The 16,255-nt window shown below is 41.5% G+C and overlaps 1 protein-coding gene across 16 annotated transcripts in view; it reads right to left on the reverse strand.

Annotated features, from left to right (window-relative positions):
- Window positions 1–1,180, reverse strand: part of LOC143031107 (uncharacterized) — a 202,836-nt gene extending 201,656 nt beyond the window's left edge. For 15 of the 16 annotated variants that reach the window (XM_076194555.1, XM_076194551.1, XM_076194552.1 and 12 more), the window contains exon 1: window positions 1,102–1,180. The gene's annotated coding sequence lies outside the window, so the exon portion shown is untranslated. Of the gene's footprint in view, window positions 1–875; window positions 930–1,101 lie in introns of those variants that run through there. The other variant, XM_076194541.1, reaches the window with a different exon arrangement.
- Window positions 1,181–16,255: the final 15,075 nt, after the last annotated feature.

The following is a 16,255-nucleotide window of genomic DNA, read 5'->3' on the forward strand; positions in this document are numbered from 1 at the left end:
GTGTATGTGTGTGTGTGAGCGCGCGCGCGCGCGTACTGAGTCCTAACTTTGCTTACAAAGAAGTCATCTACTTCACCCAATCACCACCCACTTTGCTTAGTTGTGTACAAGCGTGAACGCACGCACGCACGCACACACACACACCTTCCATTACACAGTAACAATGGTTGAATATAATCAATGCACACTTTACCACTTACAATATTAATACATAACCATAGCAACCAAGACATTGCAACGAAACGAATTAAACATAAAAGTCCCAACTACATTAAGACGCAAAGAACATCTCAAGATACCTCTAGGCCAGCCGCGTACCCTGGGGCAGTACATCCAGTGCTGTTACTATTGTTAAGTTATCAGTCATGCCAGTGTTCTGAAACAACATCCTACACATTTGATGTCATGCATTAAATTGTATTCGCCACAAAAGACAGGCCTACACACCCACACCACCCCCTACGTCGACCTGAAAATTTATCGGGGAAGATCCGATGGCAAACAAAATGGATGCCTCAACGGTGGTGAGGTCCGCTATGGTCTCCTGTCTACATTTCACTACGCCAGTCCCACAGGACTACCTCGAGTGTCGACAAGTCGCCTTGAACAAGATTACGTGACAAAATGTCATGTCTTACATGGTGGGGCCTTTGCGACATAAGATTCCTCCTGTATGATATATTGCAGTCCATCATTATCACTATGAGGCGCGAAAGGTACTTCGCACCACCACTGCACCCTAAGCCAAACCAGCCAAACCACCCAACCACCATTTCGCCTGCATACACTCGTCCGAGGATAGTCACCATCGGTCGAACGCAGACAAGATGTAGAGCAAGGTTGAGTTATATGCTTAACTAGTTGCAAATACTTACTACCATGACGAACATCAACACAAACTCCAACACGACCACCACACACTCAAAATGGCGCCTCTCCCAACCATAACCCGCGTCACCAACGCCCGAGGAGCCCACCAACACCATTTGCTTATTTAACATTTTCCACTGGAGTATACGACTTCTTGTACTAGTCATATTGATCCACGGTATAAACTCTAAGAGTATTTCCTAAATAGCAACGATAAACATAGGTACTTACGGAAATTTCACGTATCAAACACACACATCTTGACGCCTTGTACTGACGCTCCAGCCTCGCTTCTCCGCAAAGGCACAAGCTGAGGCTGAAGCTTCTGATTGGTGGGTTGGGATGTCAAACTCATTCGTGGACAATTGTATTTTAATTCTGTTTCCATCGAAACTGGCGTGAAATAATTTTCCTCCTCTTCAATACATTTCCCAATATATTTATGGTGGTTTGATTTAAACATACATGTTATCAAGAGCGCAAAAAAATCGTAAAATATAAGCACTTGGCAACTCTAGGGAAAACCGCTATTTTCTGATTGGTCCAAGGTGGGATAGCATCATGGCGCGCGGGTTACAAACTCGACTCACAAATCAATAAAACCGTTAGGGAATACGTATTTTTTCGGCATCTGACAATTTCATAGACGCCTATACCCCCTAAGCTTTTTGTCTAACCCTGCTGACATTCCGTTTATAATAATTACAACATTTTAAACCGATCATATTCCATTTCCCGCTTAATGAGGATAAAAGAAAGCTTTCCGTTGACCAGAGAGTTGGAGTGGATGTTTGAGTTCTAGTCTGTATTGATTAGACAGAAGACAATATAATGTAGAAGAGTGTGCGGTAGGCCGTACAAAGCGGGTGGCTTGAAGGCAATGCAACAGGAGAAGGTACGGATGGGGGCATAGTACCAGGGGCAGGTGATTGAACCTCAGTTTCTTTGTTGCATCACTCCCTACCTACCCTCCCTGTTGCCGCTCCTACTGTCTGATTCGAGCTGACCTGCCCTTTCCCTCTCCCCCCTTCCCCGTCCTACCCTCCCCCCGTCCCCCCACGTCGCCCCTCCTGTCTGCATTCGGGACTATAGCAGCGAGCCGGTGGATTGCAGATGTTGTAGACGAGACAGCTGCAGTCTGAGATGTGTGTGGGTGTGGGTGTGCGCGCGTGTGTTTATTTACTTAATTGTAGTATACAGACAAGGAGCTACGCTCGGAGGGGCCCTGTGTGTTTGTGTACGTGCATGTATGTGTGTGTGTTTGTATACGTATATGAGTGTGTTTGTATACGTATATGTGTGTGTGTGTGTTTGTATACGTATATGTGTGTGTTTGTATACGTATATGTGTGTGTGTGTGTTTGTATACGTATATGTGTGTGTGTATTTGTATACGTATATGTGTGTGTGTGTTTGTATACGTATATGTGTGTGTGTGTATACGTATATGTGTGTGTGTTTGTATACGTATATATGTGTGTGTGTGTTTGTATACGTATACGTGTGTGTGTGTTTGTATACGTATATGTGTGTGTGTGTGTTTGTATACGTATGTGTGTGTGTGTGTTTGTATACGTATATGTGTGTGTGTGTTTGTATACGTATATGTGTATGTGTTTGTGTACGTATATGTGTGTGTGTGTTTGTATACGTATATGTGTGTGTTTGTATACGTGTATGTGTATGTGTGTCTGTATACGTATATGTGAGTATGTGTTTGTATACGTATATGTGTGTGTGTGTGTGTGTTTGTATACGTATATGTGTGTGTGTGTTTGTATATGTATATGTGTGTATGTGTTTGTATACGTATATGTGTGTGTTTGTATACGTGTATGTGTGTGTGTGTGTTTGTATACGTATATGTGAGTATGTGTTTGTATACGTATATGTGTGTGTTTGTTTGTATACGTATATGTGTGTGTGTGTTTGTATACGTATATGTGTGTATGTGTTTGTATACGTATATGTGTGTGTGTTTGTATGCGTATATGTGTATCTGTGTGTGTGTGTGTGTGTGTATCTAATTGTAGTATGCAGGACATGAACTACACTCGTGGGAACCTGTTTCTTACTCACCAATTATCATATCCCGCGCGAACGAATGTATGTATCCAATTTCATTTATTTGGCTGTTGTATACAGGAAGAGCTACACTCGTAGGGCCCTGTCTATTTGGCTGACTAGACTACTTCTTGTGTGTGTGTGTGTATGTGTGTGATTCACCATGGTCTTGGATCACGTGTTACACTCGTGATTGACAGTTACTAACCTCCCGGATGAGAGCTCAGAGCTCGTATGACCGATCTATGGGTAATACTGTGACCTTACACGCACACACACACCCAACTCCTCGCCCACGAGAGTTGGAGTAACACCCCGCAGCGAAGCGATACTGAAATTATTTCAGCCCTGGGCGGGAGTCGAACTTGGACCGCCGTAGTGGCAGGCGAGAACTCTAACCACTGCGCCACGAGGTGTGTGTGTGTGTGTGTGTGTGTGTGTGTGTGTGTGTGATTCACCTATGGTCTTGAATCACTTGTTGGACTTGTGATCGACAGCTATTTCCCTCCCGGAAGAGAGCTCATATATTACCGATCTATGGGTAATGTTGTGACCACGCACACACACACACACACAACTCCCCGCCCACGAGAGTTGGAGTAACGACTCGCGACACAGTGATACTGGAATTATTTCAGCCCTGGGCGGGATTCGAACCCGGACCTCCGTAGTGGCAGACGGGAACTCTAACCACTGCGCCATCGAGTCGTGTGTGTGTGTGTGTGTGTGTGTGTGTGTGTGTGTGTGTGTGTGTGTGTGTGTGTGTGTGTGTGTGTGTGTGTGTGTGTGTGTGTGTGTGTGTGTGTGTGTGTGTGTGATTCACCTATGGTCTTGAATCACGTGTTGGACTCGTGATCGACAGTTATTTCCCTCCCAGAAGAGAGCTTATATATGACCGATCTATGGGTAATGCTGTGACCTTACACGCACACACACACACACACGCAGCTCCCCACCCACGAGAGTTGGAGTAACGACTCGCAACGTAGTGATACTGGAATTATTTCAGCCCTGGGCGGGATTCGAACCCGGACCTCCGTAGTGGCAGACGGGAACTCTAACCACTGCGCTACGAGGTGTGTGTGTGTGTGTGTGTGTGTGTGTGTGTGTGTGTGTGTGTGTGTGTGTGTGTGTGTGTGTGTGTGTGTGTGTGTGTGTGTGTGTGTGTGTGTGTGTGTGTGTGTGTGTGAGATTCACCTATGGTCTTGAATCACGTGTTGGATTCGTGATCAACAGCTATTTCCCTCCCGGAAGAGAGCTTATATATGACCGATCTATGGGTAATGCTGTGACCTTACACGCACACACACACACAGCTCCCCACCCACGAGAGTTGGAGTAACGACTCGTAACGCAGCGATACTGGAATTATTTCAGCCCTGGGAGGGAGTCGAACCCGGACCACCGTAGTGGCAGACGGGAACTCTAACCACTGCGCCATCGAGTCGTGTGTGTGTGTGTGTGTGTGTGTGTGTGTGTGTGTGTGTGTGTGTGTGTGTGTGTGTGTGTGTGTGTGTGTGTGTGTGTGTGTGTGTGTGTGTGTGTGTATTCACCTCGGATCTGCTGCAGTCTCTGTCGAGACAGCCAGACACCACCCTACGGCAGTGAGCACAGAGCTCATTATTTGCCGATCTCTGGGTAGGTCTGAGACCACTCACACACCACATACCGGGACAGCAAGGTCACAACTCCTTGACTAACGTCCCGTACCTGTGTGTGTGTGTGTGTGTGTGTGTGTGTGTGTGTGTGTGTGTGTGTGTGTGTGTGTGTGTGTGTGTGTGTGTGTGTGTGTGTGTGTGTGTGTGTGTGTGTGTGATTCACCTATGGTCTTGAATCACGTGTTGGATTCGTGATCGACAGCTATTTCCCTCCCGGAAGAGAGCTTATATATGACCGATCTATGGGTAATGCTGTGACCTTACACGCACACACACACACAGCTCCCCACCCACGAGAGTTGGAGTAACGACTCGCAGCGCAGCGATACTGGAATTATTTCAGCCCTGGGAGGGAGTCGAACCCGGACCACCGTAGTGGCAGGCGGGAACTCTAACCACTGCGCCATCGAGTCGTGTGTGTGTGTGTGTGTGTGTGTGTGTGTGTGTGTGTGTGTGTGTGTGTGTGTGTGTGTGTGTGTGTATTCACCTCGGATCTGCTGCAGTCTCTGTCGAGACAGCCAGACACCACCCTACGGCAGTGAGCACAGAGCTCATTATTTGCCGATCTCTGGGTAGGTCTGAGACCACTCACACACCACATACCGGGACAGCAAGGTCACAACTCCTTGACTAACGTCCCGTACCTGTGTGTGTGTGTGTGTGTGTGTGTGTGTGTGTGTGTGTGTGTGTGTGTGTGTGTGTGTGTGTGTGTGTGTGTGTGTGTGTGTGTGTGTGTGTGTGTGTGTGTGTGTGTGATTGACCAATGTCTTGGATCACGTGTTGGACTTGTGATCGACAGCTATTTCCCTCCCGGAAGAGAGCTTATATATGACCGATCTATGGGTAATGCTGTGACCTTACACACACACACAAAACTCCCCGTCCACGAGAGTTGGAGTAACGACTCGCAGCGCAGCGATACTGGAATTATTTCAGTCCTGGGCGGGATTCAAAACCGGATCTCCGTAGTGGCAGAAGGGAACTCTAACAATTGCGCCATCGAGTCGTGTGTGTGTGTGTGTGTGTGTGTGTGTGTGTGTGTGTGTGTGTGTGTGTGTGTGTGTGTGTGTGTGTGTGTGTGTGTGTGTGTGTGTGTGTGTGTGTGTTTGTGTGTGTGTGTGTGTGTGTATTTACCTAGTTGTATTTACCTAGTTGTAATATACGGGAGGGGAGCTATGCTCGTGGTGACCGTCTTTGTATCTCTCCGCATCAAGTTTTATCTTAAAATCTTGTATAGTGTTAGCACATACTGTTTTGTTGTCTAATTTGTTCCATGTATTTATCGCTCTGTGTGGGAAACTGTTCCTTTTCAAGTTTTTTTTATAACTATTCTTTTTCATTTTTTTTCCGTGTCCTCTTGTTTTACCGTTTTCCCATACTAATAGGTCGTTCCTGTCTAAAACTTCTATTCCTTTCATTATTCTGTAGATAGTTAGCAAATCTCCTCTTCCTCTTCTTTGTCCCAGAGTTGGTAGGTTCAATTTGGATAGTCTTTGCTCATATGTTAGTTCGGCGAGTGTCAGTGCTAGTTTGGTTGTCGCTCTTTGTAATCTTTCTAGTTTCTTAATATTCTTTTTGGTACTGGGTGTCCAAAGTGATGCTGCGTACTCAAGTTTTGGTCTTATTAGTGTAGTTAGTATTTTCCTTATCATTTCTCCGTCCATATCAGTAAATGCCACTTTGATTGCTCTCAATAGGTTGTAGGTTTCTCCGAACATCTTATTTATATGCTTATCTGGTTTCATGTCCTTTCCAATCATCACTCCAAGATCTTTTTCATAGTTTTTTTTTTCTTCCCCAATTCTGTAATCTTTTGATATTCTGTTTCTACTCTTTCCAAATTCCATTATACTGCATTTCTTAATATTGAATTTTACTTCCCACTTTTGAGTCCAATTCCATATTGTGTCCAGATCTTGTTGCAATGAGTTGCAGTCCTCTTCCGTTTTTACCTTCTTAAGTAATTTTGCATCATCTGCAAAAAATTTTATAAAGCACTCCACGCCTTCATTCATGTCATTAATGTATACAGCGAACATGATCGGGGCCAGTACTGATCCTTGAAGGACACCGCTTTTTACTTCTTCCCAGTTGGAGAATTTTTCTCTAATTACAACTCTCATTTTCCTCCCAATCAGGAAGTCTTTCATCCATTCCAATAATTTTCCTCTAATGCCACCTTTTGACTCTATCTTATTTATTAGTTTCCTACGTGGTACCTTATCGAATGCCTTTTGCAGGTCCAGAAAAGCACAGTCTGCCCATCCATCTCTTTCTTCTATTATGTCTACTAATCTTGAGTAAAAGCAAATCAGATTTGTTGTACAGGATCTCCCTTGTCTAAATCCAAATTGATTTGGGTTCAGTATAGATTTTTCTTCCAGGTATTTAACCCATTCAACTCCGATGACAAGATGTCTTGTCATTTGGTCAAATAAAACAAAAAATCATAAAACACCAAAATGTTTGATCAAACACCAGAAAAATATGACGTCAGTCCTCGCTTCGCTGCGAGCGAAGCGAGGATTGACGTCATATTTTTCTGGTGTTTGATCAAACATTTTGGTGTTTTATGATTTTTTGTTTTATTTGACCAAATGACAAGACATCTTGTCATCGGAGTTGAATGGGTTAACCCATCTGTTTTTGATCACTCTTTCACAAATTTTCGCTATTTTTGACCGATCTATGGGTAATGCTGTGACCTTACACACACACACACACAAACTCCCCGTCTACGAGAGTTGGAGTAACGACTCGCAGCGCAGCGATACTGGAATTATTTCAGCCCTGGGCGGGATTCAAAACCGGATCTCCGTAGTGGCAGAAGGGAACTCTAACCATTGCGCCATCGAGTCGTGTGTGTGTGTGTGTGTGTGTGTGTGTGTGTGTGTGTGTGTGTGTGTGTGTGTGTGTGTGTGTGTGTGTGTGTGTGTGTGTGTGTGTGTGTTTGTGTATGTGTGTGTGTGTGTGTGTGTGTGTGTGAGTGTGTGTGTGTGTGTGTGTGTGTGTGTGTGTGTGTGTGTGTGTGTGTGTGTGAGTGTGTGTGTGTGTGTGTGTGTGTGTGTGTGTGTGTGTGTGAGTGTGTGTGTGTGTGTGTGTGTGTGTGTGTGTGTGTGTGTGTGTGTGTGTGTGTGTGTGTGTGTGTGTGTGTGTGTGTGTTTATCTAGCTGTACATAATTTACATAACCTTATACAGGATAACATTGATGGTCGTAGGGACCCGTCTCTACGATTATGTATTTGACTTTAATCGTTAAATGCATATTCGCGCATATGTATGTGTGTGTATGTATGTGTATTTACCTAGTTGTATTCTACGGGAAGGGGAGCTATGCTCGTGATGTCCCGCCTTTGTATCTCGCAACATCTAGTTTGTTCTTATGTATGTATGCATGCAAATGATCACTTAATCCAATTAGATATTCAAGAAAATCTAGGCAAATTACAGCAATGGTCTGAAAAGTGGCTAATGAAATTTAACACAAGTAAATGCAAGGTTATGCACATAGGTAAAAATAACAGTAAGTACGATTGCAAGTTATTAGAAAATTCGTTAACAAAAGTTAATAGTGAAATGAATCTCTGCGTAGTTATCAGTAACGATCTCAAATCATCTAAGCAGTGTATTTCAGTCTCTGAGAAAACAGATAAGATTCTAGGACTGATTGCGCGATCTTTTGACTTCAAAAGTCCATCTCTCATTAACAAGCTATATATATCGTTAGTTCGTCCACATTTGGAATATGCTGTTTCCGTATGGTCACCGAATCTCATTAAAGACATTGACAGATTGGAAAAAGTACAACGGCAAGCCACAAAACTGATTCCAAATATCAAAAATAAATCACACGAAAATCGAGTCGGAGGTGCCTTGATACAGGTCTTTAAGATTCTAAAGGGAATTGACAACCTCAAATTTGACAAAACTTTCAAACTGAATGAGAATCAGACAAGAAACAATGGTCTCAAACTGTCAGGAAATAGATTTAATCTGGAAGTGGGTAGTAACTATTTCGCCAACCGTGTAGTTAATGAATGGAATAAACTTCGAAGCTTTAAGAATCATTTAGATAAACACTTAAGCAAAATGCTGTATTGACTCATTTATTATATATTATTTGTTTATTTGCTTTGTTATTATTTGTCTGTTTATCATTATTTGCATGATTCACATTTATTATTAGTTATATGTCAATTTATAATTATTTGCTATCTATCTGTTTATTATCTAACTAAAACCTATGCATTTACTTATTTATTTATTTATTATATTTATTATTATTTATATCATTATATTTTTATTTGTTTGTTTATTTATCATTATCATATATTTTTTTTGCATCCGACCTAATTATGTATGTATGTATGTGTGCATATATGTATGTATCTATGCATGTTTGTATGTGTGTACGTATGTATATATATACTAAGTGTCTGTATGTATGTGAGCATATATGTATGTATGTATGTATGTTTTTATTTTTCAATTTTTAGTGGAAGGTATATGAGGGCAGTAGTAAAGAACAGGATGTCAGGACAGATACCAGTGACCATCAATATGATGGAGGGTACAACAAACTATTCCAAAACTATCTAGACACTATTTTCGAATGAAGAATGGAGAAAATAATTTCAACGCCAAAAATGCAGAGTACTGGAAATGAGCAATAGTTGTAAAAAAAAAAAAAATCCTTAAACAATTCAACTCCGATGACAAGATGTCTTGCCATTTGGTCAAATAAAACAAAAAATCATAATAAAACAACAAAATGTTTGATGATCAAACAGCACCAGAAAAATATGACGTCATCAGTCCTCCTCCTCGAGGAGGAGGACTGATGACGTCATATTTTTCTGGTGCTGTTTGATCATCAAACATTTTGTTGTTTTATTATGATTTTTTGTTTTATTTGACCAAATGACAAGACATCTTGTCATCGGAGTTGAATGGGTTAAACAATTCTTTGGGAAGTGAATCTATCACGAAAACAAAAGAGGAGAAGAATTGGGAGTGTTGATGAAAGACAATCTGTCACCCACAATCAGCAGGATTGTGGGAGAGAAAGCATTAGAGAGGCAAGTGCCGTACCCTACTGCACAGGCCTCCATGAGCATCAGGGAACAATATCATCCAAGATATGGAAGAACCTGAAGCACAGGAATACCCACAGGTGTATCTCAGTTGATACATGAGGGATCCAAACTATTCAGGTATCTACCAAAAACAATCAGTGACTTGACCACGTACTGAATTCTTCAAGGGAGTTTTGGACAAGTTCTTGACAGCAATCGTATACCAGCCCAGCTGATTTATCTCATTAGGAAAACATAATGAAATAGAAAAGAGGCCGTAGACAAGGAAATAAGAAAAGGACGCACGGTCTGCTGCAGAAGATCAGAGTGCCATTTTGCTATATGGATGAAGAGATGACGGCAAAAGAACTCATAAAAACCCTGGAAGATATTAAAAAAAAAAAAATTATGCCTGACCCTGCCTCTATCCAAATACCCGCGCCAATGCCAATTTAACTCTCTTCAACCCCTGAAAGAATCAAGACTCCCGTTGCAACCAGTCTTTCCTACATTGGCCCAATACTACTCAATACGCCCTCAAAAGACATAAGAATTCTCACAGGCTGCTCCAACATCAGATTCAAGAACGGACTAAACCAATTCCCAAGGACACTACTTGATGAGCTACACGGTGTACTGCGCTCAGGACAGCCACCGTGCTTGCAGAGGCAGTGGACTATCCGCTAGATCAGTGGTTCTTAACCCATTCAACTCCGATGACAAGATTCTTGTCATTTGGTCAAATAAAACTAAAAAATCATAAAACACCAAAATGTTTGATCAAACACCAGAAAAATATGACGTCAGCAGTCCTCGCTTCGCTCGCTCGCGAGCGAAGCGAGGACTGCTGACGTCATATTTTTCTGGTGTTTGATCAAACATTTTGGTGTTTTATGATTTTTTAGTTTTATTTGACCAAATGACAAGAATCTTGTCATCGGAGTTGAATGGGTTAACCTTTTGCAGTGTCTGTACACCTAGATATCTCAGAAATTTTCCTCGTACCCACCATCCAGTATAAATACAATGCAAACATATGAAAAGGATTAGTGATAATACAAACTTTGCTTTGCTGCCTCGTGGTAAATATACAGTACCATACATTGGCCATCACGTCTCGTACCTCCGGGTTAAGGACCACCGCTCTAGATCAGTGTTTCCCAACCGGGGTTGCTGAAATCAATTAACTGTTTGAATAAGGTGACGTGTTTTTGGTCAATATAGTATCGGGTGAAGAAAGGTGATCTCGATCGACTCAGACCCAGATCAGGTCGAGGTCCATCTTCTCGAATTCACAAAACCTTCAATTTTTAGCCTGGAAGCAATACCTACGTACATTTTCCTTTATCGTTCTGTAATAAGATATTAGGGGATGTTAGACTGCTTAGACCTGACTACAGGGGGCCGGAAAAGGCTGGGAAAAGCCTTAGTGGTATGGTGCCCACAGAGTGAAGGATATAAGAACCAAATCGAGAGAGTACAAAGGGCAGCAAACAAACAGGTTTCCCAATCTGGCAGATAAAACATACGAGGAGAGACCAAAAACAATAGGTTTACCAACGTTGAAGGATCGAAGAGAAAGAGGTGATATGATTACTGTATTCTGATCACTAGTGGGGATAGACTACATTGACGGAAGATATGTCTTGATCAAGGATGGAAGTTGGTAGAAACAACTTCGCCAACCGTGTACTTAATGAATGGAATAAACATCCTGTAGATGCAGCGCAATGTAGTTCAGTTCGAAGCTTAAAGATTCGTTTAGAAAACACCTAAGCAAGATGCTATAATGACTGTCATTTGTTTTATATTATTTGTTTGTTATTTGTTTGTTTAAAATTATTTGATTGATTATCATTTATTACTATTTATCTGCCAATTTATTTTTATTTACTATTTACCTGTTTATTTATTATTCAACTTGATATATCTACCTATTTATTATCATTATTTATAATATTATAATTTATTTGTTTATTTATTCACTTATCATTATTATAATTTTTTCGCATCCGACCTAGTTATGGACCAAAAGGTCTCCTGTCGACATACTCCTTTGTAATCCTTTGATTTAAGAAATCATGAGAACATTTTAAGGAAGATCACATGTCTAAAGTATATGAAGAAACACAGTTTTCCACAGTTATGCGCAAATCCTTGGAATAATTTAGAAGGAGATATAACCCAAACTAAAACAATAGATGGTTTCAAATTTACATACATATACCAAAGGCTTTCTTCCCCCTTACACGGTGGTGGGGGGGGGGTAGCCAAACGACAAAGGCATAGAAACCACTCCCACCCATTCCATCCCCTACATACTCCACTCCCCTCTACCCTCCCTCTCATCTTGGCACCTCCTGGATGACGGGTCATCCCTGCATCCTGTCCACTGCCCTGGGTCAGAAGCAGTGTCGCAAGACACAGCACATCCACAGCAAGGCCGCTTCATTAATTCGGCGACCAGCCCCCCCTCTCCGTCCCCTCATGCAGAAAAGGAGAAGACGGGGAGAAATCCCTTCGGGCTGCGTTAATTTATTTCTCACACATACTCCCTCACCCCCTATCCCACCACTCACTCCCCCTCATGCATCACAGCATCATCCATATACAACCCTTCTCCATTCACCCCTATCTCCTATCCCCTCCCGGACACAAGAACATAGATCAAGTGGAGAGCATAGATGTGTTTAAATGTCGGTTTGATAAACTGAAGAAAAGGAGACTGAATTTCAGTGAGCGTTGGCCCTTTCCTGTACAATAAATATATAAACACACAAATAGTCTTGGATCACGTGTTGGACTCGTGATCGACAGCTACTGCCCCCCCGAAAGAGAGCTCAGAGTTCATACATATGACCGGTCTACCGGTATTGCTGTGACCTTCACACGCACACACACACCTAACTCCCGCCCACGAGACTTGGGGTAACGACTCGCAGCGCAGCGATACTGAAATTATTTCAGCCCTGGGCGGGATTCGAACCCTGATTTCTATAGTGGCAGCCGGGAACTCTTCCAACCGCGCCATGAGTTTTTTTTTATGTGTGTGTGTGTGTGTGTGTGTGTGTGTGTGTGTGTGTGTGTGTGTGTGTGTGTGTGTGTGTGTGTGTGTGTGTGTGTGTGGTCTTGGATCACATGTTGGACTCGTGATCGACAGTTTTTACCCTCCCAGATAATGCTGTGACCTCACACATACACTCCCCATTCCCCGCCCACGAGAGTTGGAGTTCCGACTCGCAGCGCTGCGATACTGGAATTATTTCAGCTCCGGGTGGGATTCGAACTCGGACAGCTGGAGTAGCGGCTGCGAACGCAACCACTGCGCCGTCAAGCAGTACACGATCAAACGGTTTGTCAAACAAATGTTTGAAGTGACGTTTGATAGTATGAATGGGGTATCTGGTTTGACAAACAAATACTCCATTCACACGGTCAAACTGCACTTCAAACTCTTGTTTGACAAACCGTTTGACCGTGGGAATGCCCCTTTAGATCGACGTTGATATACAAGTTTCGTTGTTGTTTTCCTTTTTATTTGGAAGGTTCTTCTTCACTGTGTCATCAGTTCTTCTCACAATAATGTGATTTAGTGTCGTATAGCAGGAACATATTATTTTCACTTATGAACCTGGTTCTGCGTCTCGTGAAAATAACGGATACTTCATCGTTGTCAAAGAATTCAAATTTATTTACGTTTTCTGTGCTCTCCCTGTACTAGAGAGTGTGTGTGTGTGTGTGTGTGTGTGTGTGTGTGTGTGTGTGTGTGTATTTTACCTAGTTGTATTATACGGGAAGGGAGCTATGCTCGTGTTAACCCGTCTTTGTATCTTTCAGCATCAATTTTATTCTTAAAATCGTGAATACTATTTGCACACACCGTTTTTTCATCTAAGTTATTCCATATATCCAGCATTCCGTGTGGGAAGCTATTCTTTATCCTATCTCTTCTATAGTTGTCCTTTTTTGAGTTTCTTTTCATGACCTCTTGTTTTTCCATTGTCATTTTTTAGTCAATCTTTTCTGTCAAGGATTTCCATTCCTTTCATGATTCTATATATATAGTCAGCAGATCACCTCTTTCTCTTCTTTACTCTAGTGTTGGTAGTGTGTGTATGTGTGTGTATATATATATATATACATATATATATATATATATATATATATTTATATATATATATATATACATACTCGTATATATATTTATAACAATTCTCCTCTGTTAACTTTTCTCTCCATGCTATGTTAACCCATTAAACTCCGATGACAAGATTCTTGTCATTTGGTCAAATAAAACAAAAAATCATAAAACACCAAAATGTTTGATCAAACACCAGAAAAATATGACGTCAGTCCTCCTCGCTTCGCTCGCGAGCGAGCGAAGCGAGGAGGACTGACGTCATATTTTTCTGGTGTTTGATCAAACATTTTGGTGTTTTATGATTTTTTGTTTTATTTGACCAAATGACAAGAATCTTGTCATCGGAGTTTAATGGGTTAAGGGGTTTCTACACGGTCAAACATCTTGGCCAACACGTTTGACAACACGGTGTTTGAGAGTATGTTTGAACATGTGAACGGGGTAAACATGTTGGACCAACTTGTTGGACGGATGTCTGATCTGACCTGACTGCATGAACGTCTGAACACGCATCAGTCTCCAACCGTCATACATACTCAAGTCTCGCAGAGGTAACATGCATAGCAGCTCCTTCAGTGACAGACTTGCCGGTTATTTCCAAAATGAATGATACGTGTGCCGTTAAGGACAAGGAAAGGGAAATTATGGTAGATTTCATTGACATATATAGGAGGCATATGTCATTGTGGAAGGTGAAATCGAAAGAATACTCTAATAGGAATTTAAGAAATAAAGGTATATATGAATTGCATGGAAAACTAAAAGAACTTGACCCTCAGTGCACGCGGGATGACATGATGAAAAAAATATCAACTGTCTTCGTAGTTCCTTAACCCATTCAACTCCGATGACAAGATGTCTTGTCATTTGGTCAAATAAAACAAAAAATCATAATAAAACAACAAAATGTTTGATGATCAAACAGCACCAGAAAAATATGACGTCATCAGTCCTCCTCGAGGAGGAGGACTGATGACGTCATATTTTTCTGGTGCTGTTTGATCATCAAACATTTTGTTGTTTTATTATAAAAAATATGACGTCAGTAGTCCTCGCTTCGCTCGCGCTTCGCTCGCGAGCGAAGCGAGGACTACTGACGTCATATTTTTTATCGCTACGATCTCCTGTTTCCACGTAATGACAAATTGTAACAACCTTTTCATTACAATAAATCGCTACAATTTATCGTAGCGTGTAAACCTTGCTTTACAAGACGTCGTCTATTGTTGATCAATCGCGCATAATTTAAAAAAGATATATACGAAGAGACCTACAAGATTGTCACTGGAGTATATGATTGGGTCTCTTTGAATTTAGAGTGGAATACAGTACCAGGGGAAATAGGTGGAAAATATTCAAGCCAAGAGCTCGGTTGGACCTTAGAAAGTACTCCTTTATCAATAGGGTAATCAATAACTGGAATGAGCTACCAGAGTGGGTGGTTAATGCGGACTCAGTCATGAAGTTTGAGGCAAGGCTTGACAAATTCTGGAAGGAACAAGAACAAAAATTTAACTATAGGGCACAGATTAACACTGCGCGTAGCCAACACCATATAAGAAATCAGGCTGCCACATTGGAGTCACAGGCCTCATAATGCCTCTTCCAGTAAACATCAACTGTAATATATAAAATTTTTGATATTGCACAAAATTATACTAAAATGACGTATGCAAGAAACAGGAAAAAATGATTATATAAAATAATTTTATACCAATAAAGTATAGAATAGTAGCATAATGTGCAAATATCAAGGATATGACGTCACTCATTTTTTGAAATGTTGAGGCTGGTGACGTCATATCGTTGTTTCCTATGTTCAGGAATCTCCAGGGTAAGGAGCACTACGTATAACAGTGAATTAAAGTTTCACCTTTCTTCACATGTATATCTTTAAGATATGATTTTATAATAGACATGGAACCCACCGACATGAAGCTATTTTACTGGAATCTAGTTCAGAAGACGTCGATGGTTGGTGGGCCAATACAGAAATATATATACAATTATACAGAAGGCTTCTGGAAGAGGCTAATGTGCCTGTAGCTCCAGCTCGTAATAACTATCCTCTTGTATCATGGTCTAGTGGTCACTGTGGTCGAGGCGGTTAACAATTAACGATTCAAAATCATATTTCTGCTCCTGGTTCTTCCACACTCGATCAAGCTTCCTCTCAAAATCCACCACTGACTTAGCATTCACAACACCCTCGGGCAGCTTGTTCCAATTACTCACCACTCTATTACAAAATGTATATTTCCTTATGTTCAACCTTGTTCTTTGTACGAAGATCCTTTTATTATGTCCTCTTGTCACTATCTCAGACTGCATCACAAATAAGCCTTCACTCACACCTTCATCATACACTCCAAGCACTCCATACACTCCAAGCACTATAAAAAGTACACAAGCTTTTGATCATGCAAAAAGATAATATAATGATAAA

The sequence above is a fragment of the Oratosquilla oratoria genome, chromosome 12 (assembly GCF_046742065.1).
Source record: "Oratosquilla oratoria isolate Oo_2021 chromosome 12, ASM4674206v1, whole genome shotgun sequence".
In the NCBI taxonomy this organism is placed as follows: Eukaryota; Metazoa; Arthropoda; class Malacostraca; order Stomatopoda; family Squillidae; genus Oratosquilla; species Oratosquilla oratoria.